Raw genomic sequence first — 26,026 nt, 5'->3', positions numbered from 1 at the left:
GGTCCTCTTGTGTGATCTGCATAATGCATGAGCTCTCTGTATAGATTGTCGAGGGAAAAATTGGGCACGGCAGTAACAATCGGAAAGCAAGCAAACTTTATGTATATGTGCATAATATGTATTCCTAATGAATGATTACATAAGCCCTCCGGTGCTTGTAGGAGTCTCTTCTTCCTTCACAGTATGAAGACATCCTACCTTAAGTGTTCACTGACAAGAAACATCCTGTTGATACACTCCAGCAATCCGGCACATAGGAATACCCTGGGAGCATGGCCGCACACACAGACACACACACACACACACACACACACACACACACACACACACACACACACTGAATGAACAAGCTGCACATGAACGCACAAGGCCTTTATGTCCCTGTATCTGTCATTCTTTCTCTCTCTCTCTATCTTGCTTTTTCTTTCTCTCACAGTTACTCAAACACACACATTCACACACACACACACACACACACACATACTATACCCATACCCACACAATCCAGCTCCGTCATAATTAGGCCATCATGATGAGGGCAACACAGAGTTAACAGACAGCCATTCATACAACAGAGCCGTGGAGTCTCCTCAACTCTCTATCTGGCACTAGCCCCAGTGTGTGTGCGTGTGTATGTGTGTGTGTGTGTGTGTGTGTGTGGCTGCCAGGCAGGGTGGGCCCCAGTGGAGAGGCCTACATGGCATGACCTCAGCGAGAGACTTCCCTCCTCCAGGCCCTGGCATACACACACACACACACACACTCACAGTGTTCCCAGCGTTCCTGGCAGCACCAGTCTAACCAGGCTGCTCCTCCACATCTCTCAGTTACTGTTCATGCTGAGTTCCCCTTAATCTTTTCTGCTGCCATTTCTTGTATCCATATTTACCCCACAGGGAGCCATAAGAAACAAACAGTACACACACACACTGTCCGGGCAGATCAGTCGAAGACAGAGGACATTTTAAGTTTCAGGATGCCTTTGCTGTTCGCTACCAGGACTGGTTGGACAAAATCTTCTTCTTTTCTTCAACGCCTACAAACGGTTCAGTGTTTCAAGACCAGAAACACAAGCTGTGCCACTTTCAAGCATTGTTCAAATCATTCATACCGTATCTTGCTGGTTCGACAGCAAGAGCAAGAGCACCAGACTTTTAAGGATGCCAATGTTGGTTAGTCAGATACATGGTCAGTTGTGCGGTCAGCTCAAACCACTCTTGGTTGAGTTAAGAAAAGAGAAGCAAGTCTTTTTATCTTCCAATACAAACATTTTTCTTTCATCTATGTTTGGTTTGTCATGACTACATGTATTCTGTGTATTATTTCCTTTACATATACTATGAATCATTTCTTTCAGTGTGCTGAAGGCACAATCACAGATTTGCATATGCAGGAGACATACAGTACCGTTCTGTACATTGCTGATGCATAATTCATCTGCAATATATTATCTGAGGAAGCTAAATATTAGAAGTTTGAATCTTGCAAATTAAATTTGAATGAGGTGATTTCATATGCGATGACGAGGAAACACTCTCTGGATAAATATCCGTTTTAAGAGGCTACAGATCATAGTTTAAGGACAACGTTCTCATGTATATTTGATGAAAGAACGCTTTTGTCATGAAGACAGATTAAGAGGAGGAGTCCCTGTTCCGAAAAAAATATGTACCAGATTTCAGATTTCAAACTCTCTGCACGACATCAACATTAAATTAGACCTGCATCAAGGTTTAATAAGGTGACTTTGCATGCTTAGAAGTGAAAACACCACCCCCTCCCCGAGAATATACAATTAAGAGAAGTTTGTGCTCAAACGAGAAGTTGGGTTGTCACGCTAACAAAAAGAATGAATTATAGATAACCTGCATCACCTCATCCAACCTCTATTTCTATTCCTCTCTCTCTCTCTCTCTATCTCTCTTTGTCTGTCAAAATGCGATGAGCTAAGAAACTCAAGAAGCGTCTTTGGGTGTGAAACTGTATCCCTCTCTGGGGGTTTCAGCCATTTTGTTGAATTTGCATCTTAACAACCTTTCTGAGTAATTGAAAAAGTGGTGTCAGAGCCCAGAGTCTTGATCTCTGATATGGTAATTACCTTCCATTTATGCCAGAGACTTTCAGGGAGTCCTGAGATTCAGAGGCAGCAGCTGTCTTTGAGCAAAAAGCGTAATGACCTGCATATGTCTCCCTCTTCTTGGGAGCTATCAAAATGCATTTGGCTGGGCATTTTCATCTGTGGTTGACATCTCTGATTATAAGATCCAGTAAAGTTGTCTAATCTTCTAACAGCAGCAGGGGGAAGCAGGATGGGGGTATGGGCGGAAGGAGAGGGGCAGACCTTTCATGTGGTTTTACCCCACTCTAAAATGGGTTCCAGAAGCGAGCATGCTGCGTACACACAGCGCTTAAATCTGAGCTTTTGATGACATGCTACTGGTTTGGTGTGGTGTGTGTGCTGGAAGTATGTACAATATATGAGGATTGTTCATCAACGAAACCCCTCACCAAACACACGCACACACACACACACACACACACACACACACACACACACACACACTGAGTCAGAAGTAATCCTTTGTTTTTCAAAACCAGTCAAACTAGGAGGTAAGCTGAGCAAAAGTATAAGCCGAGAATAGAATAAGAACTTTAATGAAAAAAAAAGTGACTGAAGCGCACAAAAGCATTTATACTAACTAAATATTTAGCCATACAATATGTCATGCTACAAGCAATTAACTGCAACAAAGCCTTTGAGATAAAGCTCCTTCTAAAGATGCCATCTAAGACTTCCGCAAAAAGTCTTTACTGTCCAACATGAATGAGAGTTTGATCTTTGCAAACATATCTAAATACATGACAGCTGACACACATCAGCTGCCTGTAGGACTGTTGTCGAAACCAAATGGCTTTTATCATTCGATTCAGCACCATCTTTCATCTATATCCATGAACGCCAATGCTGCAAAACGTCAAAACAAATAGCTCAGAGGGACTTCTTCAAGAAAAAGAGGCCTGACAGATGAATATGTTTGTCTTGGGTAATGTAAACATCTTAGTTCAGAAACAGTGTGGGTGTTAATCTTCTGTATGTTGGGAAGTGCGCATGCAGAGATGCAATCATCCTACGCGTTCAGTAGACATCTCCTACATTCCTCATTATATTGTGTGATCTTCACAAAAGGAGCAACAGTGTAATATCAGGTCAGCAGGCACGGAAAAAAAACCAACATTTCTTGCAACATCTGTCATCTGTGAATATACTTGATTGTGTGCATGCTTGACCTGCGACGCAGCATATGAGGCAACACTTTCTCTCATCACCACAATCACTTGATTAGCTAAAGTCATTTGTCAATTATACAGCTCCCTTTGAGAGCTGGGCCCACCACTAATCATGGTCCAATGTGGAGGGAGAGAAATGGCGGAAGCGAGGAGAGAATCAGAACGCGTTAAATGATCCATGACAGAGTTGTAGCTCCCCATTCTCTGATTTATCCTCTTTATGCCTTTAAGATAAACTATTAGTATAAGCTTCATCAGCTGCTTTTAACTGAATAAAATGCCCTGAATCTAGATTGAATATCAGTGAGGGTGAACAGGCTAAAAGGCTCATAAAAACTGCTGTGAGAGAAATTATGAAATGAAGCTTTTACTTTAAGAAAAAAAAAAAAGAAAAAGAACATCCTTCTTATTGAGAGTAATGGTTCCCTCCTTCCTCCAGCCTTTATGTCCTGTGCAATGTCACCGGCTCCACTATCAGACCAGTGGCGCTAATTACATACAGGACATTATCCCTCGGTATACATGTAAGTCTTCCTCTAAGTCCCAATCAATACAGAGTTTGTTAAAGAGCCACTAATGTCCATGGCTCCATGCTTTGCAGACACTAACGACCTCGCTCTGGATCCAGCTACGACAGCTGAAGACACCCAGCACACATTGCAATCAATACTTTCTCATACTGGCTCTGTCTTTCTGTCTCACCATCTGTCTTGCTGTCTTTCTATCTCTCATACCTATCTTTCTGTCTCCCTTCACCTTTGTCGTCAAAGTTTCTTATCTCTTCCCCTTGTGTTAACAAAGATGCAATCTCTCTCTGTATCTTTTACCTCAAACACCCTCTATATCTCCTATCTCTCTATCTGTACCTCCGATCCATTCCTTTCCTATGTCAATTATTCACTCTGTCCATCTCAATCTCTTTCTCTCTGTCTCCCTCTTTCTTTCTCTTCTTCCACCCATTTTTCCCCCCCTCCCTTCCCTCTCTCTCTCGGCCTAGCCAACAGCTTCATTGTCCTTGGGTCGGGGTGAACAATGTCAGCCCACATGGGGCCCCAGTGCAGTCCCAGCCGAGAAGGCAGGGAGCACCAGAGAACACCCATAACTCAATGTTTCAACTGGGCTGTGGGATAAAGGGAAGCCTCACACATGGCTGACTATGTGGGTCAGCCTTGGATCATTTGTAGAGGAGGAGGCCAGCAACTGGCACCAGAGTCCCCCACTGAGTGTGTCTATATATGTGTGTGTGTGTGTGTGTGAATGAGTGAGTGAGTGAGTGAATGAGTGTGTCGTGTCCCCCTGCAACCCAGCAGCGAGGCCCCCCTCCAGTTCATCCCAGCCAACTATTCTATGGGAAACCTGCTCATCTCTCCGTCCCCGCTGCTGCTTCCCTCCACCCCCATCCTCTAGGCGACCGCACCCCGATGCCTTTGTGAGCACCGGGGACAAAACAGGGGGCTCTCTGGGGCCACCAATTAGTCCTCCCCCATGGGGTGACATGGCCGATGAATAGAGGGACCCCCAAACCGTCCACGCATATAATCTCAGCCTGCCCTTTGGTAGGCTGCACTGTCACAGCCACACAGATTCAACCTTGTTTTCAGCAAGGTCTCCTTCGTGATTTAAAGGCACAGCCCGCTGGTCCAAAAAAGCGAGCATCCGGATGCCAGTGAGTCACTTTGTCAGGAGAATAGGATGGAACTTGTTCTGCTCAATGTGTGTTCATCCTGGAAGGCACACAAGGATGGCTTTGGGAGGAGAAGGGGGAAACGTGGGGGGGGGGGGGGTTAAGAGAAGGTGAATTTTTCCCATCAATCACCAAGTGACATAAGCAACAATAGCAACTTGGAATCCATTACCAAAACAAACAAAGACATAGCAGGAGAGTCTGCAGCAGGAACCTCAGACAGGGGGACAGGCTATGTAAACTAAAGTGGTGATTGAGTAGGCGCAGGGGGAACTTTTGAATGAGCAGCCCCGATTGCTGGTGAACCAAAACACATGTCACAGTGACGAGATGTCTCAATAGTTGCATTATCACTTGAGCAAGACCCTCCCCCACTGCTTATTGGCACTGGATTAGCTTTTGAGGGTTTTTGAATGCTATCTGATGATATTCATTTCAATATGAGCATTAACAAAAAGGGCAAATTTCTCCATGCCTGTACGTTGGGTAAACCTTTTCATTAGTCAAAACTAACCAAAGTCGTTACATCTCAACTCAGACTCAAGAGGATTTCTTGTGAATTACTTAGCCTTCAACTTTCATCTATTCTAACATTCAAACATCCCTTAAGTCTCCTCGTCTCTTAGAAAAACAGTTACATTGTATTGACTTTTTATAGAGATTAGGCATGCAAGCTGCACACAGTCTGGCACTAACCCTCACTAAGAACACTAATACACAAATACACATACTCCAGGATTAAACGTGTCGTTTTCTCCTCTCACCTCTTCTGGACCAACCGTTGGCAGAGAGCTTAGAGAACATAACGCAAGAGAAAAGAGAAACAGAGAGAGAGTGAGTCAGACTGAGAGAGACAGAGAGAGGAAGATGAATGTGGGATATTTGTGGACATGACTTTTCTCCAGAAATCCTTTCTCCTGCTGCTAACCCTCCTCTCCAATGTCACTGAACTGTGTCCAGAGAAGCCGACAAGCCAGAACAGGTGAAGCTTGCACAGTAACCTCACAACTTCTTCAAAATTATAGCAGAGTCAGGCGTCATAGTGGCATCTATAGATCATGTTATCGGATTCTGTGCCAAATCTTTCCTAAAACGTATGACATAATCAGTATTTTCCATAGAAACGGCTCCAAATCCCAAGCAGTGCAGAGGTTTATCCAATACAGAGAATGTGCGTAGTCACTCTTCAGTTAAATGATCCACTCCAAAAAGTCATTATATTAAAAAAAAAAAAAGCAGCTGAATACTCCCCTCTGAGCAGCAGCAATACAGAAAAACAGAAACAGAAAAATATCTACCCTCAAAGAGAGGCACATAGGTTCTTTGTTCATCATCATCAGCAGTAGTGCTCAGCCAGGCTATTTAATGCTTGGCTGGAGAGTCAGGAACCATTTTATCTTTGTTTCAGTTCACATACCTGAGGAATATTTTTCTATTCCCAAACACTGCAAAGGCAAGGGTCTAGAAGTCCATAATTTATGAACTACAATTCATAGCCTCTGTCTACCAACCAGTAAGCAGGAAATTCTTTCAAAAGGTTCAGACTGTTGTGATGTGAAGCTGATTGTGTCACTTAAAGCGTTTTCAAACGTTTTCTTTTCACACTGATATTTCCTTACAGTATAGCTAGTATGCCATCTGAAGGTGAAAGCTGCTGCTTTGTGGGTTCTCACTAAGAGGAGGTGGGGGTGCGGGAGGGCTGCGAGGCAATAGATCAATGACTCTGTGTTCCCACTGAGAGATATAGGAAGTACAGGGCAAGCAGCAGCCAGTGCCTTAAAATAGCTCCACCAATTGCAGCTCAGCTTTAACCCAAATAATGGGGAGTCTGGCCAAGGTCTGTGGAGGTCTCTACATTTTTGATTAGCTCGTGACCTCCGGGTAGAGCGGAGACAGAAGAGAGATTTCATACTGAGGAGATAGAAAAATGGGACAGGGTTGACAATCTGTCTCGTTCTGTCTCTTTCTGTCTCTGTCTGCGGCCTTGCCAGTCTTATTTGGTGTTTTGGGTTTGAGTGAAAGATCACGGTGTAAGGTGGTGATGCAGCCCACGCACAACAAGTCTGTGTGTGGGGGGTGTGATTCTTTGTCATCATCCATCATCACATCTGTCAGATTAGACCTACCTTGTAATGGCTTCAGAGGGATGTCAGACAGTCAAACTGGCACTGACACACACACACGAGCACTGACACACACACACACAGTATTGCTGTCCACTTAACACTTTGTGTTCTTTAGAAAGAGAAACAACTCGACATCAAATATGAAAGCTTAGACAAACAAGGTATTATCAAAGCCTCCTCTTCCGAAGGGACAAATCCTGGTGGAGCTGAGCCTGAGTACACATTAAGATAAGATTAAATGATCTCAGTGGGTACATTATTAACAGAAAAAAATGCAATGACTCATTAATCACAAAAAAATGTGAGAAAAAAATGTTTGTTCAGGTTACCAGGTTGGTTGGTTTTTCTAAATATGTGACAGCACACAGTCATTTTGAAACCAATCATCCCAAGTCGGCAAAATTTACTGAAACCTTTCAAAAATGTTCCCCAGCAGAGAAACAACATTTTTATAACCATTATCTTAACGTAGCTTAATGAGAAAAGACAAGAGTCAGCTTTTCCCTGACCCAGAAAACAAAACAGCAAATCAGCATGCAATAAATAGAAAAACCATAAATGGAACAGTAAATAAAAATGAAGGAAATAATTAGAATGATGATGATTCTGGACAAGTTGGCTCATTAGTAGAAGGGACTTCAGAAGAATCCATCTCATTGTGCGGTGCATTCACCAATAAGATTTCCTTTGGACTAAATAGATAAACAGATTCAAGCGGAGAACTGCCTCTGCCATAATGAAGCATCCTCTCTTTTCGTCCGTCTCCTTTCTGTTTTTTGCCCCCCTACTGTTCTGTCCGTTTTTTTATTCTCTCCCTTCCTCCTCTTCTTCGTCTCTGTTCCTTTCTGCACTGACCCTCCTCCCGCCCTCCTCCTCCTCCTCCTCCTCCTCCCTCCGCCTTCGCTCTCCTTTCTCAGGGTCAGTTCAGCTACAGTAACTAAACAGCAGTGCACCCTGTCACATTCCATCCAGTCCCCCTCAATGAGTGACTACAACTTTCACTAAAACAAACGGGCTTTGAAGGAACCCGCTCCAACAGCTATTACCATATGAACAACTCACTTCCTTTCGCACAATGAACTACCTTGACAGACCTTCGCTGGCCTCGGGCTGTCCTTCGTGGAACTCTGTTATTAATGGGATATAAAGAAAGGTCTGTGTGCAGGTTGTCTGCCCTGCTTCGCCTCTGCTCCGGCCCGGGTCCGCTTGGCCCCGCTTTCCCAGCGCTGCAATATTTACATCATAGGGGGTCGACGGAGAAGCGAAGACGCTCACTCACGCACACCTAAGTACACACGAGCTCGCAGCAGGGTGGGCATAAGCACAGAGAAAATACATGAAACAAAAACTTTGATGTGCACACACTCGCACACGTGTTCGCGCCAAAACATGCACACACTTTCAACTACAAGAGCACCATACTGTGCACTTGAGAGGCCAACCTCCACCAAAGGCAGATCTACTGTGTTTTCTCTTCTCTTTTCTCCTCATTTACCTCCTACTCACAGAAACACTCCAAATCTCGCAGCATGTCAACAGCTGCAATCTTTAAGAAGAAGGAAGGGAACAAGTGCTTTTCTGAGAAACATCCACTAATGCGCAGGAATTGTTGAGGTTTTTGACAACAGGTTTGCATAGAGTAAATAGAAAACGAGCTAGGTAATTAGTTTGAGCTACCAAAGAGGCAAAGAGCAACAGCGACAGACAAAAAACAACAAATCACACAATCAACAGAAACTGAATGAAACTGTTGTTTCAGGCTGCAGTGTCATCTCTCTCTCTCTCTGGGGACTGAACTGCAAACACAGCAGTGACTGTTTATTATCAAAGATGTCACCTTATTTTGCTGTCTTGTCTCACCCAGTCAAAATATCTGTTTGTGCACAAAACCAAATGATAAATGTAAATAATATATCCTGTGGAGACAAATCTAGATATTCACAGCCTTCAGGCAGGTAGATCAGCTTTTCTCAGCACCTGATACTTTTCTCTGCGTGTCTATACCTTAAAGGCTGAGAGAACAGAATCATCTGCCACATTCAAAAGAACTGCCGTATCGACTGAAACAGAGATGGGGGGGGAAATATCGTATGATTCGGTCGGGTACCCAACATGAGTTTGTTTGTCTTATCTATACATTTGATCTGTTTGGGGGAGGAAGTTTTGTTGAATGGCTCTTTGTGATCGACCACTATAGCTTACATCCTCAGCCCGCAGGGTGGGTGGGCGGAAATGCAGTCAGATGGGTTAAGATTGAACGCTCAACGACACTCAGTGGAATCATGTTCTTTTCTGTTTGAAGATGAAAAATCAGATCTTTAGTATGTTTTAAAAGCAGGAAACACAGAATACACCCCATAAACAGATCTACCTACACTCACTCTGACATGTCTTTTCATCACATCACAAAGAAGAACAAACTTTATATTCACCATACTGCCAAAATCCATAATAGAGTAAATAGTCCCTCTGTTAGAAACCGTGACTCAGTGTTCTTAGTTTGGCCGCACTTTTATGTTGAAATTCATGAACATATTGTAATTGAAAGGAATTGGAAACAACAGATGGTGTAACAAAGTGTTATATTATGTAGCAATATTGTATCGTACCTTGTTTTAGTACTCCCAGTTGAGTTGCGGGGAATGATAGTGCCAGAAACCATCAGCCAGAACAATTTACTGTTTGTGTTAAATCTGCAAGGTTTACCAATCTCATTGTGACAACAGCATTAGATTGATTAAATTTTAGATACCATCATTGCACTAGGGACGGGCTCTATGGATAAAACTGTCTATCTCACTCGTCTACACATTATTTTATATGATGATATGGGTATGTATTGTAATATTAAAATTATGCAATTCAATTTAGAAACTGTTTATATAATACATATTCATTGTCTTTTTGGTTGAGCCAGTAAAGTAAAGTTTTTCATCACAATAATGGAAAAAATCCTGTGGGTCTAATATTGCCAACATTGCTCACAATGGTCAGAGATGTTAGAGAGAAAATTACTTCTGTATAAATGGTATAACAGTATATTTCACATTATATTTGAACATTATCTCCCACCTGTACATTGGATTAGTGGTATAGGGTCCATAATAGGGCTGCAACTAATGGTTATTTTCATTACAGATTAATCCGCAGATTCTTTTCTCAATTAATTAGCTAATCATTTTGTATATGAAATGTCAGAAATTAAGAAAAATGGCCCCTATAATTATCTAGAGCTCAAGGTGATGTATTTAAAGTGCTTGTTTTATCAGACCAACAGTCCACAATCCAAAGATACTCAGTTTACTATCATATATGACAAAGAAAAGCATCACATCCTTATAACTGAGAAGATGGAACCAACAAATGCTGTGTATTTCTGCTTGATAGCAGTATATTATATAAGACTGAAACGGTTAATCGATTATGAAACCATTAATTAAGTTTCTGTTTCATTCCCAATTAATCCACTAATAGTTTAAGCTCTAGTTCATACAACCTGGCTGATCTCTTTTCATCATTAAATTGTGGTCTCAAGCAGGCATCTGACACTAACAAAACAAAGAAAACTTGAGTCAGAGAATCAGGCTTCTCACGGATCAGATCATCATCTGAGCAGAAAGTCATCCGACTCCCAGCACATGTCCGACCCACCGATACCTGATACACAGAACCCAGCCCAAAACCCTGATAGTAGATACCAGAGAGGAGCACATACGTAACCCAGTCTATAGCATTGCATGTCTTAACCCTGAGGTAATGTGTGCTTCCGTGTAGCTGTGGATGTATGCGTGACATTGAGAGGCTATAACTATGATATATATTTACTAGTGCATACATACCTACACATTTGTGTGCCTTTGCATGTGAGTGTGTGTGCATTCTTGAGCACATCATCTAGAATTTCCAGCTAACCATTACAGGGGCCATAAAAGCTTGTCCAAAGCTTGTTATCGCTCACATGTATTTGTTCATCAAACTCCACCATAAAAAAACCCCAGACATGGGTAAAGTTTCATCATCTGCCAGGTAATAAAATACACTATTTGTCCTTTCATACAAATAGCTGCGATGCAGGTGCGCTCCTCTATCTGTCCGTATGAGCGATAGCTATCAGTTAAAAGGGTAACCAAAGCCTCTTCACTTGTCGGGTGCCCCCCTTTTCTCTGCATTCAGCTCCTCATTACATCCCACTGTGAATAATATCTCCTTTTAGCTCTGTTTACTTGAAGCATATGGCAGGCCTACTGTAGTCAGCAAGCTGTTCCTATGACTTACCTTCCTTCTATGGTTTTGTTACTGCACTCTTATGACCGCATCAAATGAGGACGATATCTAAGCTCATTTGAACCATGAGTGGAACTCATGATAGCGGCTGTTTAGTCTAAAAGAGGAAGGCAGAGGTTGTTCTTTAGGAGCGAAGAAAGACATGCAGGGCAAAAACAGTATTAATGTTTCTATTGATTACAATCTCGCCATCCGCTCCTACACCCACCTTAAATGTAACACAATGCATCCCAGGGAATGAATAACCATCGCTAATGGCTATAAAAAGCTCCTGAGAATCGGCTAACGTTCTAGCCACTAAAATCGATATCTCCCCCAACCACAATCTTTATTTAATCTCAATATAGTGGCACAAGGAATTAAGGATGAAAAGCGGATGAGAAATTGCTCCGTGAGGACAGAATGGGAGACTTTGCTCATTTCGGATTATCCTAAATTGACTGAAGTGCTGCCACTACATCCTAGTACCTGTCAAAAGTTTGCACACTACAAGACTGATTCATCCATGCTGAGGCGCTTTGGATAAAAATAGTGCTACTCTCAGTTCTGTTGTGTCAGACTGACTCCAATCATTCGCAGAGGCTTCCAAATAACAATCAATTCATTAAAAGCATCTCCCCTGTGCTCACCCCTTCTATTTAGTTGATGCTGTAGTCACAGCCCAGGCAGTATTTACTATAGTAATTAGCCCAGTGTTACAAGCATGGAAATCACCGTGATGAAGGAATAACTATCTGACTGCCTCCAGGGTGGGACAAGCAATGAGCACACTCAAATAGAAAGTCACGCCTTATTATGCAAGTGGTGGAGGTAAGAAATACAGCCTCCCCAGGTAATTGAGGCCATATAGGCTGCTTCTTACAGACAATCACCCTGAACAAGACTGAGATGCTGGTTTGAAGTGGAAATGAAAATATCTGAAACCCCGCAGTGGCCTGCCCTCCAAAATCAGCATACCTCATGGTGCAGGAAAAAAAAAAAACTATTCAAATATTAAAAAGTAGGGAACCATGAGTGGGTTACACTTATAGGTAAGTGAGTCGCTTCTATGAAATTTAAATAAAGTGCTTGAAAGTGGTACTAAAATGGCTAAAAAAAAAAAAAAGCTTTTCTCATTTTGTCTTGAGCCCACAAGCGAAACTGCACCATATATACTGTTTGATGATATAGTCAATATGTTCTACTTGAAGCATGTAAGACCAAGGCAGCCATAAATAAATATAAGACAGAATGCCAGTTATGTACTAGATTCTATGGATTGTATTTCAAACCTGTCACCTAATTGCTCAGCTGTGTCAGGTTTATTGGTTTTGGTCTTGCTTTATTGAGTTCACATGTTTATGTTTATGTGGGCATGTAAGGGCCTGCAGGTGTGCATAAAAAGTGCATGGACCTCTGTGCGCGCGTGTGTGTGTGCGTGTGTGTGTATGCATCATTGGCAATGTACACAAATCATTCCATTTGTTGCCACATCCTCATTCTTCACAGTGTTGTAATGACATGAAATATCTTTGTCTGAGCAGCCTGTGCTATCTGTGACTGTTCATTTACCAAAGTCTGGGTCACCCACACTTAGACAGCTTGACTAACACAAGAGCACACACACACATATATACGTACACACTTGCAAAGACGCACACTAAGTCCTTCACCTGTTAATGTGTGAAACAAATGACTGCTGCAGCGGCGCCAGTGAGAACACAACAGCATGTCCCATCTTATCGACTGGCTGCATGAAAACCTGTTTGTTCTAGATAGAGTCTGCAACAATCAACCGGTCTGCTTGAGGGAATTCGGCTGGCCCTGGATGACTGTGCCTCACAGGACTGAACAGAGACGCAAATCCAGCGCAGCACAAGGGAAGGATGAGGATCAAAGTCAGGTACAGACTGGATGAAAACAATAGGACTACACCACAGGATCGACTTAACACTCCACACTCTCAATCTTATCTAGGTCAGAGCTGCACCATCTCCAAAGACTCATCCCACCTCCTCTCTTTGTTGTCATGTGTGGTGATGTAACGTACTGTAATTTTGCTGTGTAAACTCAACATGGAGACCAGGTAGTAGAGCCATGTGTTTGCTTTCTAAAAACACTCAGACAAAAGCAACACTACTCTTTCTAATAACTGAAGAGGATATAAAAAGAAAGATTGTTTTTTTTTAATGACACCTCCAAATGTGATTAACTGTTATATAAACATAAACAGATGAAAAGCCCTACAATCTTCTGATATTGATTTAAATTAAACACAAAAGACAGAGTATCAGATAAAATTAATCGTGCAAAGTTGTAAAAGAGCCATTCCTGGTTTGTGAGAAGCAGCAAGGCCATGTAAATGATTTACGGATAGTAAGTCTAGATAGCCTCACCTGCTGTCATGTGTTCCTATCTAGTTACCAGGCTAGCTAGCATTACTAGATCTCATGCACCCAGTGTTAGCTCACATTTACTCTGACACAAACACGGAAAAGGAAAAAGAAAGATAAGGAGGAGGAGATATACTGAAGAAGGGGTGACTGATGAGTTGGCCATCATCTGTTTTTTTACCTAACCAGTCAAGCAGCTGAGAGCAGCAGCTTAAAGCCTTTATACAAACAGGGTTCAATACCGAGTAAAAAAACGCGCTCTATTAATCTCATCCAAAAACAGGAATAATTCTCTGCTGTGATGTCTGAGCAGTTTTGACTCATCAAACTCTCTTCAGAAGAGCCGGGCGCATAGCCATACCTCCTCCCTCAGACTCCGAACCCAATTAAATAATCAAGGGTTCAATTGCTGTATAATACCACAATCAATAAACAGAAGATTTGTTGGTTATTTGGATGAAATTAAACCGATCCCACAAGACACAAATACAGATAACGTATCAGTGAAACAGATGAGACAGTCCCACATTAGTTGAGGATGGGAGCAGATCAAAAGACACAGCATTTCAGTATGCAGCTGCTATGCTGTCCAATCAAACCAAACTACTCAGAGACCAAAATAGGCCTCATTGCAGAATTTTCAGTCTCTACACACACCCAATTATACAAGGGTGTATACATACACAAACAAGACGCTAGCTAAAATACATGCACATACCCTCACACACCTGCACAAACCCAGAAGCAATCACCTCCTGAATAATCCAGTCAGCACACAAATCAAAACCTTAACAGGTTTAGAAAAGCAAAGAGGCTTTTTAACAAATAATAAACAAATAAAAAGCCCCCCCAGTAGACTGTGATGAATGAATCAAGCCAAGCATGCTGTGAACATTATCAGAGTGGGGGATGAATGAATACATTATCATGCAATGCACAACTTCTCTTTTCCTGCCTCACAGCTTGTCTGTCTTCCTGCCTATCAACCTGCTTGCCTGATTACCTGCCCACATACAGAGCAACTTTTGTCCAGATTAAAGAGGGACGGATGGGGGCGAGGTGAAATATTATTTCTTTTCACAAGAATTCATTTTGAAAGGGAGATGTGTCGCATTTCTCTCGCTCTGTGTGCCTCAAAGTCTCACTGCCTGCCTCTCTTGCCAACTGTCCGGCTTCTTTCTATTACTCTCTCCGACAGGCTGTCTTCCTCTTTACCTGTCTGCTTAAATATCCCAGATTCTTCACTAACTCTGTACATTCCTCCTTGCCCCCTAACCCCTGATTATCTGCTTGTACTGGATATCTCCATCACTGTCTGTCTAACAGCCATTTTATCAGCCTGGTGCTCTCCCAAAATGTTCCTTCCTCAACTTGGTCTCATACACAAGTAATCTGCAATAGCAAACACATAAAGCCACCTGAATTACATTTTTTATCAGTATAGAAACATTGACTAACTGTTCACTACACTACAAAAGGTTCATGTGAAGCATTATATGGCTTCTTTTGGTCATGTGTAGGAGACTTTGAGGACTTAGTTATGGCTAAGGAAAATTTGTTACAAAGACATGAAGCATGACACAGAATGATTTGTCTTTTTCATTAAGTAGCCAAAAATATTATCTTTTCCAAAGCTTAAAGCAGCTGTAATTGATATCTCTACATTAACAATGGATTACATGACTACTTGCATATGAACAAGCTCACACGTAACTATTAATTCACCGATAATTATCACCTGACTCTGCAGATCCACTCGGCTGTGTTCTGTGCCTGCTGGATGTGTAAATAGGAAACTGTTTGCTAAAAAATTCACTTTATCAACTTAAAATGTGATAATATGTCAGTGTTGCATTAACAACTTGTTTCCGCTGCCCCCAAGTGGCCAAAAAATCAGTTAATGTCAGTTTAACGTGTTTTATTCGCCAAAACCTAAAAACACGTGGAATACAGCACAAGAACCCTGGTCTCTGGTGTGAAAATCCTGTGTTTTATGTGTTCAACTATTCACATGGCCTCCTTCAGGCAGCATTTATGTTTCCCCCAAAGCATAGTTTTCCCTTTTGACAAAACAAATCAGTGGTATATAAAAGTATTTTGTAGGAGATGGAATCGCCTGTCTACCTGCCTGCTAGTAGTCTGCTTTCCTCCCAGTGTCAGCTCAGGCTGCTGTCACACCATACGTTTAATCAGTCCTGCAGCCCGGGCTGCTGAGCAGTCTCCTTGTGCTGACTGAATTGTGTGCATGTATGTGTGTGTGTGTGTGTGTGTGTGTGTGTGTGTGTGTGTGTGTGTGTGTGTGTGTGTGACGTGAGTGGGCCTTTGTGAGGCCTCCACTCAGCAGAGTGATGATAAGTACTCCCAGCCCAGTGCTCCGCATGAGCTGATGGACAGACAGGCCAAGAACACTGGGGGCCTTGTGGTTGGGCGTGTGTGTGTGTGTGTGTGTGTGTGTGTGTGTGTGTGTGTCTGTGTGTCTGTGTGTGTGTGAGTATATCTGTGTGTGGTGCTTGCAAGCCTGTGTGTGTTTCTTTTTTCACTGGCCACGCCACCAGACCATGCCACATGGCTGCAATTTGTTCATTAGCTATGTAATAAATGTACACACACACACAGAGGTAATATTGTTCCGAGTTCTGCCTGATTGGATTCTGAAATAGAGGACCCTCGGGGGAATCACTTGTAGTCTGCCAGCCACTGTGACCAGGAGAGGACTGGTTTCTTAACAAGGTTTGAAGGGAACTCCAAAGAACACATGTAGTCAGTATTTTTATATTTGCTTTAAGGGAGACTGTGTACATAAACTAAAATAATGTTGGTTGTGTAAGGTTTCGGATATTAGCGAGTAATATCCACAGCTTGAATGTAATTGTTTTGATTGCCTTCATATGGCTAAATGTAAAAGCATTTCCTTATTAGGTCTTGTGTTTATATGTCAGAATAACTACATGTCATTGTAAAGATTTACCAGTCGCCTGGAAATAATTTATATTCACCCAGGGCCAATTACAAGTAATCTATCATCATCATCACTATGTTAGATGAGCTAGGGATGGTTGTTACAAATTACCTGCTGTCTAGGATATCAGTCGTTGCTTGTTTGAGGTGGGCAGGTCTTGCCAGTTTTAGGGCCAACTCGTATGTTTGCATCACAGGGTAGAAATCGATACTAGATTATGTGAAACGATATCCCTGCTGACAGATAATTTGAACAGAAATGTTGCTATGGAGGAAATCCAGAAACATGGATAATAAACTGAATCTGTCTAGCCTCGTTTGGCCCGCGCGTGGAAACTAACAGTGGGGCTTTGGAAGAAGAAGCAGCTTGTTCCACATTCAGCGAGGCTTATAGCCTCTGGGAGAGTATGACTGCTGCTCTGCCATGAGCATACAGATCACCTTACACACTGGCTTTCTTCTGCTTTGATGGCTGATGCACACACACACACACACATGCATGCCTGCTTTCACAGGATACTCAGGGGCATTAAAATGCCGGATTTGCACTCGCAGAAACACACACACACACCTTTACCCCATCCCCCACCTGGATTAATTCACCTGCTGCACCTGAGAATGCGACCGCTATGATGTCACCTGCAATCCCATCACTTCAAAGGCACAAAAGCACCTCGGTGCCATCATCACAAAGAGCAAACGCACCCTCTCACTTCCTCCTTCTTTTTGTCCTTCTGTCCCCTGATGGTAATTCCCCAGTAGAAAGTCCACACATGGTGAAGGGAGAATTACAGTGTACTCTACAATCAGGTATTCTTGGGTTTCTGCCCATTGGCACTGCAACAATGGCAAGCTTTCTTCATTCCTCTTCCCTCTTAGTGACATGAAAGAAATTGCCCCGGTGCACTTACATGTGTATTTGTGTGCATTTATGAGTGAGTTGATGTGTAATTGTGTACACGCATTTGAGTGAAGGGTGGTTCTGTGTGCTGAGAATCCCATGATTACAGTGCTGCTGGTCGGCTCCACTCCAAAAGCTCCCATTGGAAATGCTCACAAGCAGGGTATGATGTGATGAGACAAGGCGATAATACAACCACCACGGTAGTGCATGGTTAGCCATTAAAACACCCAAATGAGATTATGAGGTCATATGGGAGGTACAAAGCCTACAGCCAAAACAAGAGCAGCTTCCCTGAAAGTAACAATGCATGTTCAGTATTTCTTCTGCACAGCGGAGAGGAAGTCTAAATGTGGAGGAGAAAGAAAATAGGATTGGAAAAGGAAGAACAAGAGACAGACAGATAAGTACAGAGAAATGAGGGTTGATAGCGAGAGGTACTCCTTGCCTTGGAAATTTCCATAGAGGCCGATTTCTGTTGTAATCCATCACTGAATAACACATGAATTCAGCATGATTTACCATCAAAACATCCAACTGAGCATGAAACAGGAGGCCCTGGCCCATCTTCCATCTCAGCTCACTGAAAGCGTTTTCCATTGTAAAGCAAGGTGAAATAACAGACGCTCAATGTACTGTAACACACTGGTGATACACCAGTCCCATGAGCACACTATTCACAAGATGATGCCTACTGTGAAAATATTCTTCTGCTCTCTTTAGGAAACAAAGAGCGGAGAGACAGAGAGATTATATATATATAAGTGTGTGTGTGTGAGAGAGAGAGACTGAAAAGATGAACGCTCAGAAGGAGATAGAGGGTTCACTGCTGAGATAAAAATGGAATCCATTTTGGTTCTTGAAGCATACTCGTCCACGGTGTGAGGACCTGCTCAGTGTGTTAGCCTGCCATTGCTCTTTCAATCACTTCCCCTCTTTCCTATTCTGCTCTATTTCAATTGTTCCGCCTTCCCCTCACTCTGGTGTTTATACCATTTCCTCCTTTTCTCTATAGTAACACCTCTTTCCTTTAATTTCCTTTCCTTCCCTCCTCTCTCCTCCTCTTCCCCTCACTTCTCCTCTCTCTAGGCAGCCAGGCACCCCAACACTGTCTCAGGTCCTGAAACTATGGCAACGGAATGAGAGAGCAAGCGCTCTCTATGATTAATAGATGAGAGATGCAGTGCCAATCGCTGGGGCCTGGGGAGGAGGGACAGATGCACTCGAACAACGCCACACAAACATGCCGAGAGAGTACACACAGTGAGTACACACTTAAACCCCCCCCCCCACCATTAGCCACCCTCGGTGCTTTGTGGTGGTAGTAGAACACACAGAAAATGTGAAAGGGTCTGACATACACAACACACACACAGAAAGACACATAGACACAGTACGTTAAAGGCCGCTCCCGCAGAGTTAGAAGCAAATGAAGAGGTGGCAGAGTTTTCCTGATGCTTAACATCCACATGACATGCACCTCCTTATTGGCTGCCAACAAGCAAACTAACCACAGAAAGAACCACAGAGCAAGACGGACCTAATGAGTCCTAATACACTGCTGTCTCCACGACTCACAGCTGGCTGCTCTCACCTGTAAAAGCACAGTGGCAGAACTGGAACTAGGACATCATATTTTTACGCTGTGTATCACAGTTTACATCATCTGATCTGTAGTACAAGACTTGGCTCTTTTCAAGGCCGGTCATTCATCCCTCTCCTAGGCAATCGCACAAAGCCCTGATGCTTTTGGATTATCTCTGCAAATGCATTTCCTTTCCATTCCATTTCAGTAATGACAGGCAACCAAACTCAGCTGTGACAAAGGTATTACCGCATGTTAATGCAACATGTACTAAGTATTTAAAATAAAAAATTTCCATGAAGAGAAACCTGATGTTTTAAGCCGATTGCAAATGTTCCTGTGGATGCGTTTTCATTTGGCAACCATTTGGCAAAGTTTGGCTCCTCAACAATCTTCTCCTAGATGGGCTGGCTATCACGTTCTAATTCACTTAATTTCTAACAACAAAGTCTTGCCAAGGAGCAACAGCCAAAACACCAACAGACACTCAGCCAATTCTGCCACTGGCAAGCGGCGCCCAGCCCAAAATAAGCCTTTTGCTTGGTCCTTCATGCCTCTGGCTTTCTTGGCATGCACAACACGCTCAATCAATTATGCTAATGTAACGAGTACGAAGAGTGGTTAATACATGGACGGTTAATCCAATGGATAAACTGTAGAGTCATTTATAGGGAGCTGGAAGGGTTAAGGTTAAGTGGAAGAAAGCAGCGAGTTAGAACAACATAATGAAAGTTGGAAACTGGAAAGTTATGCATGCATGTGTATGTGTGTGTGTGAGAGAGACAAGGAACAACATGCTGAAGCAAGTGATTAGCGAGTGATTACATTTTCAATGAGCCATGCTATATGTGGATAGAGCACACTGGACCATCCTGCACAGTGAGATATATTAGGTCCCTATAGTATACTGGATATCATTTATCACCTTCTATAAACAGTGGACAATGTGTTCAATTTAACTATGAAGGATGAGGTGTGTTGAGCAAATAAAGTGCTGGCTCTCCACAAGATCAAATATGCAAACAAAACTGATACCAGAAAACTTAGACACGGGTCTGCCATCTCATCTTATCCTGTATGATATCATTCAGTATGTTTTCTTGGATCAAATAAAATATTTATCAAATAATGAGTTCAACCTCTGAGGGTCAGGGAAATCATAACCACAAAAAAGATGAGCGAGATGGAGCAGCAAAAGGTTAAGCAAAAAAATGTTTATACAGAGGGGAGGGCGTTGTGTAATTTGTTATAGCAGGTTAGAATATCTTCCTTTTTCTTTTTATACCTCTTGAGTCACAACAGACTCCCACTCAATCTGAATCTACTGAAAAGAAACTCGAGTGCAACTAAATCAGCAAATGTGCCATGTAACACCTGTGATGGACAGTTCCATTAAAATACACAAGCTTCTCTGATTATGCTGACCTGTATTTCTACAACAAAATGCGCTAAAACATACACGCAATCTCATGATTATCCTCTTTTTTTTTCTGTTTCCCTATTATAGCGGGTTTGTCATTCAGCGTTAAGGCGGCATAATTGAAGCAGAGGCAATTTAGAAAGATGTGGAATCTGGAAAATGGGTTAAGCATCAATAAATCACATCCAGATGAGTGAGAGGGGTTTGATGCTTTCTCGCACTCTAATTCTTTCAAAAAAAAAAAAATCAGCCCACACACTGAGGACGATCATCAATAAAACATGGCTTTTATAAAATATGCATAAATACACACACTATTGAATGCTTGGTATTGACACTAACTGAATGAGGACCATTGGTTAATGGCAGCTGACCGGTCTTGTTTATAATAGAAGGCCAATTCATTTGAACAGGAGTAAAGCCATTTATCAATTATTCAGACCTACTGTATTCAGGCAGCATCTGTATCTGTCCTCAACTGGCGAAGCTAAATACCAACTCTCGCCCTCTCTTTTTCTTTCTCTCTCTTACTCTCTCTCTCTCACACACACACACACATGTACACACATACAGTGTGACAAATTCACATCAGTCACACACAATGCCATCCCCATTGCTATTGTTAGGGGATCGGAGGATCAAACGCTCCACGGAGCATTGCTCCAAATACAAGCAAGAACTCTGGTCGCCCTGCTATATTCTGCCGCTCCGGGAAGAGAAAAGGCAGGCTGCTGTCACAAAGGTAATCATGCTGTAATTCATGTCTCAGCAACACAACATGTCAGTGTATAAAGTGTTAATAGCAGGATTAGCACTCTGGGTTTGTGGTGTTGTTGCTTTTATGAAACAGTGTGGTGGGATTTAAAGCCTGTACAACATCTCAAAAAATGCCTCCAGGACATTTGAATGCCTTGAGGCGAATGTTGTAGGAGGAGTGGTGGTAAAAATGTTAAAGCATTCTGTTATTTCACATTCAAGATCTATGTGTTATACCTCCAGCACAGTATGCATACCGAGTGCAAAAAACATAGGGTCACAGATTAAAAAAAAACATACAATAGGCATGAGTACAGAATATTTCCAGTGATTTCAGGAAAAAACTGATGAAACACAACACCCTTTCATTTCAGAGTTGGCATAAAATCCCTTTTTTTTTTTTTTTTTGTAAAGGCTTATATCATGTTTCCAAAACACCATGTGCTGCTGCTGAAAATCAGCTGACAAGAGGCACAGTTTGCTATGGCCATTCAATACTCCTTGGATTCACCCATTTGTATCATCACCCTTGCATGCTTCATAATCTATAACCCACATTTAGAGTTGTCAAATCCTTTTTTCAGCTTTTATCAGTGCGTATGGAAGAGGGGGAGGTCTTTCATACTGGGAGAGGAGAGGAGAGGAGAGGAGAGGAGAGAAGAGGAGAGGAGAGGAGAGGAGAGGAAAGGAGAGGAGAGGAGAGGAGAGGAGAGGAGACGAGAGGAGAGGAGAGGAGAGGAGAGGAGAGGAGAGGAGAGGAAAACCATTGGGAGTGACTGGGTGTTGGCAGTCAGGCTGCTGGATGTGGTTTGTGAGGCCTCTATCTCCTCTCCCAGCTTGTTAAAGAAACAATGTGCAGCAGCACTTCATTTAATGGCAAATCCACTTCTGAGACCAGGGTAATTTTGTCTCCTGGTCAGAATTACAAATATTTGATTGATCTTTTGGGCCAAAGCAATAGTGACCACTACGCCCCCTGGTAGAATGAAATCCCTGAACATACCCTCGCAAGTATATATTTGTGAAAAGGAGAGACAGAGAGAAAGTCACAGCTATCTGAGTAACTCACCTACAGTAAGAACAATAAAAAAGAATAATGTGCACATGTAAAATATCCAATAAATCCACATCAAATCCCCATGATTTAGATTAGACTTTTATAGAAAGAACTGAATAGAAGGAACGGTTGTAAACACAGCCTGCCTGCGTCATTAATCTACATGTAAATTACTGCTCTAATTCTGAATTTTCAGTCACATTTTTAAAAAATTGCTAATGAAAATCCCATCATGCTCTGTAATAATGGAGCAAGCGCTTGAGTGTTGGTGCGTTTTCATAACAAATCAGTCATGAATATGTTATTAGGCTCATAAAATTACTGCAATTTCTCATTTTTATTTTAGATCTACAGCTGGTAGTTTTGTGGCTGTAGTTTTTAATCATCTACTGAGAGTAAACGAGCTTTAAAAAACATCGTTGGACGGAGGAGTCAATGGACAACAGTCGGTCCGACTCCTGTAAGTTCCCACACAGCACATTTTCATATAGCCTATGCTACCTTGGAAGATAGTCTACTGATAATGTTTTGCTCGAATTTATGCGATGTACGCGATATGCAATAGGCCAAGATCCTCTGAGACTGACACTTATTTATTCCATATGGGTAGTAAACAGCGTAAGAGGGATTACGCACGGAACTGAGGTCTGTTTATATCGGCAGAAAATATTTTTCTTGTGGGAAAGCATCGCAGTCATCATTTGAATTCAAAATAGGCACTTTGTGATTTTCAATAACTTTCAAATTGCTTTATAAATACACGTCATCACCCGAAGTTGATAAAGTAACCCTGTGAGGCTTGTGCACTTGTCGCCCGGCAGCCTGCTCTTACACAGAAAACAAGCCTCCGGGGCTGGAGAAAGACTGTTACAGGCTAGAGGCGCACTTAAAGTTTCACATAAACAAATAAATCTTACCTTCAGCTCATGAATGGATATGCCTCGGAGTGGTTGTACGGCTCTGTCTATTAGTAATCCATGAGATATGGCTCTCAAAGCAGTTCAGACGGTGCCCGTTTCAAAACAACAATACGAGCGCTACTTTTCTCTTGCGCTTCTTTTTGTTACATGCCGCGCTCGAATCACACCTCTTCAAATCGGAATATCCATCGGAAATCCACACTAGAGAGGAAAAAAACGACGTTTTGGCTTTTAAACTCCCCTCAGGTAAACTGAACGGACGGAACCAACCGGGTGTCCCAGAACTAGCTACGGAGCTGAATGCAGTCCCTTCCACAAAAGCCGACGGTCATCCTATTTGGAGATGAAGCTTCTTACCAGACTGGAGCAGAGCGCAGCGAGCCCAGCTGTCACCCACCCGCTACACACACACAGACTCTCTCTCACACATACATAGGGAGGAGCTACGTCTCCAGAACGGGAGCTATTGTGTCAATGGGTGCCAGTTATGGACAACTGTATTTCTATTTTTACGCAGCGGCATTTCATAAGAATGCGCGTTGGAGAAGGAGAAAGCCTGGACGCTAATAATAGTTTCGACACTGGAAAAAAAAGAAAAAATGTCAAGAGGTGGAATTGAAATTCAGTTTAACTGGCATTATGTAGCCATGCAGGTCGGTCGGCTGGCTCTGTGTCATGCAAACTGTCACTGGTAATTTTGAAGACACAATAAAGATGCAGGTCCTCCTTTGTGCCACCCGCAGGACTACTTTGTGTGTTGTTTTTCTCCTCACTGCCGAGGCAAATCGGGATGTGATCAGGTTCAAAGCTTCTCTTGTCTGTTGTCTCCAGTCTCAGGGCCGCCTTTCCTTCCCTGGTGGTCCCCCCCCTGGTCTCCAGTCTAGCATGCGTGCACGCACACAGAAACACATGCTTTTGGGTTTTGCAAATGGGCCCTCATATATTTAGCTCCGATCTCATCAGAGGGGGCCATCAGGTAAAGTCTGAAAAGTACAGCAAAGTTAAAAAAAAAAAAAAAAAAAAAAGTTGTTGCTTAAATCCATGGTACATTTAGGCTACAATCTGATGTCAGTGGTTCCACACACCCACCCTCTCTCTGCCACATACACACACACACCTTAGCCTTCAACCAAACCAAAATCAACACCAATTTGTCAGATAGAAAACTGCAAGCCTGCCACAAAACACAAACATAAGTACTTAAACGCTCTCAGATACACAAACATACACTGGCAGACATTACATTACAGTGCACACACCTGTGTAGACATCTAGATCATATATAGATATACAGTATATCAGCTCCAGAAAGACAAAGCTCATGTGTGTGAGACTTTGGGATTATCATTATACAATAACAGGCCACCTGTGAAAGCAGTAGTGTGTGTGTGTGTGTGTGTGTGTGTGTGCGTGTGTGTGACTGTGTGTCTGTGTGTAATGTATTTGTGTAATTGCGCTCTTGAGTAGCAGCCTGTCAGGCACCATTGCTGTCTTGTTACTGTAACAGCTCAATACAGTGCTACCTACACAGGCCCAGTGCCAAACACTATACTGTTGTTCCTAATGTGCTTGTGCCTGCCAATCCTCTCTTCATCTGTTATCATTTAATTTGCTTTAAAAACAAAACTCGCTTACCATCATGCAATCAAACCATCATGCGGGGCCGTGCACGAGATGGAAAAAGCATAGTCAGTTTGTTATTTTTTTAACATTCACTCAGGCAGATCTGGATTCTGTTTATGTAGTTTGTTCAAAAATATCTTATTATAAACAGACTGGGGTTCAAATGTGGTTGAGGCATATGCAAATCCAAGCACTTATTTGGCAATTAATTGCCTGAAGTGCATTCATGTATCACGTCTTACAATTTAACGTTTGGCAGGCTTGTTCGAGTTCAGTAACATCCTAAGAGAGAGTGCAGGTTTATACTGTATGTGCTGTTCACACAGGTGAATCATTATAGATACTGTACACAACACCGATTGAGGAAAACATTTTGTGATAACATCAATAGTCATGCAAATGCTACAAGCCTCTAACCACAACAAACTACATATAACCTTTCTGTATTTCACACAGCCTCTCCATCTTTATATTCTTTAATCTGTCTCTTTATCTCTCTTGCTCTCTAAAACTCTCTCACACACACTTTGAAGTGGAAGTGTTGCAAAGTGTGGGAGGCGGGCAGGATATAATTCCAGCTCAATAATGTCAAGATACACACCAGTTAGTTTGAACTCTGGAAATATGCTCGTGTCAGAGCTTATCTCACTTATCTTGCTAAAGTCGTCCCAGGTGCATTAGGACTCTGTGTGTGGAGAAGAAGTGGTTGAAATGGAGCAACCATCACATCCCGGACTGGGACAGACAGAGAGCATGCACCAGTGACTTTTCATGGACTCAGCTCAGGCTTTTATATTCTCCTGACTAGATTACAGCAGCTCTTACAGTATAGCAGCATGTCCTCTCCAACCCCTGCTACTTGATCTAAAACATTACCTTTCCAGTGTCACAGTCATCCTCTGCTTATTTAACTGGCTTCTTGCCTTAAAGATTTTAAAGGAACTGCACTCGCCTTCCTCTAGACAGTTTTGTAGCAATAAAATCTTTATAACAACATGCAGCAATTTCCTGTGCCTGTAACATTTCACCTCTTGTCTCCTCTTTTCCCCTGT

At 42.4% G+C, this 26,026-nt stretch overlaps 1 protein-coding gene across 2 annotated transcripts in view; it reads right to left on the bottom strand.

The window, feature by feature from the left end:
• Positions 1-24,039, bottom strand: part of sema6a (sema domain, transmembrane domain (TM), and cytoplasmic domain, (semaphorin) 6A) — a 103,707-nt gene extending 79,668 nt beyond the window's left edge. For both annotated transcript variants that reach the window (XM_044375379.1, XM_044375386.1), the window contains exon 1: positions 23,349-24,039. The gene's annotated coding sequence lies outside the window, so the exon portion shown is untranslated. The remainder of the gene's footprint in view (positions 1-23,348) is intronic.
• Between the last annotated feature and the right edge of the window lie 1,987 nt (positions 24,040-26,026).

Source organism: Thunnus albacares, chromosome 2, assembly GCF_914725855.1.
Source record: "Thunnus albacares chromosome 2, fThuAlb1.1, whole genome shotgun sequence".
Taxonomy (NCBI): domain Eukaryota; kingdom Metazoa; phylum Chordata; class Actinopteri; order Scombriformes; family Scombridae; genus Thunnus; species Thunnus albacares.
This window is presented reverse-complemented; position numbering and strand designations above follow the sequence as displayed.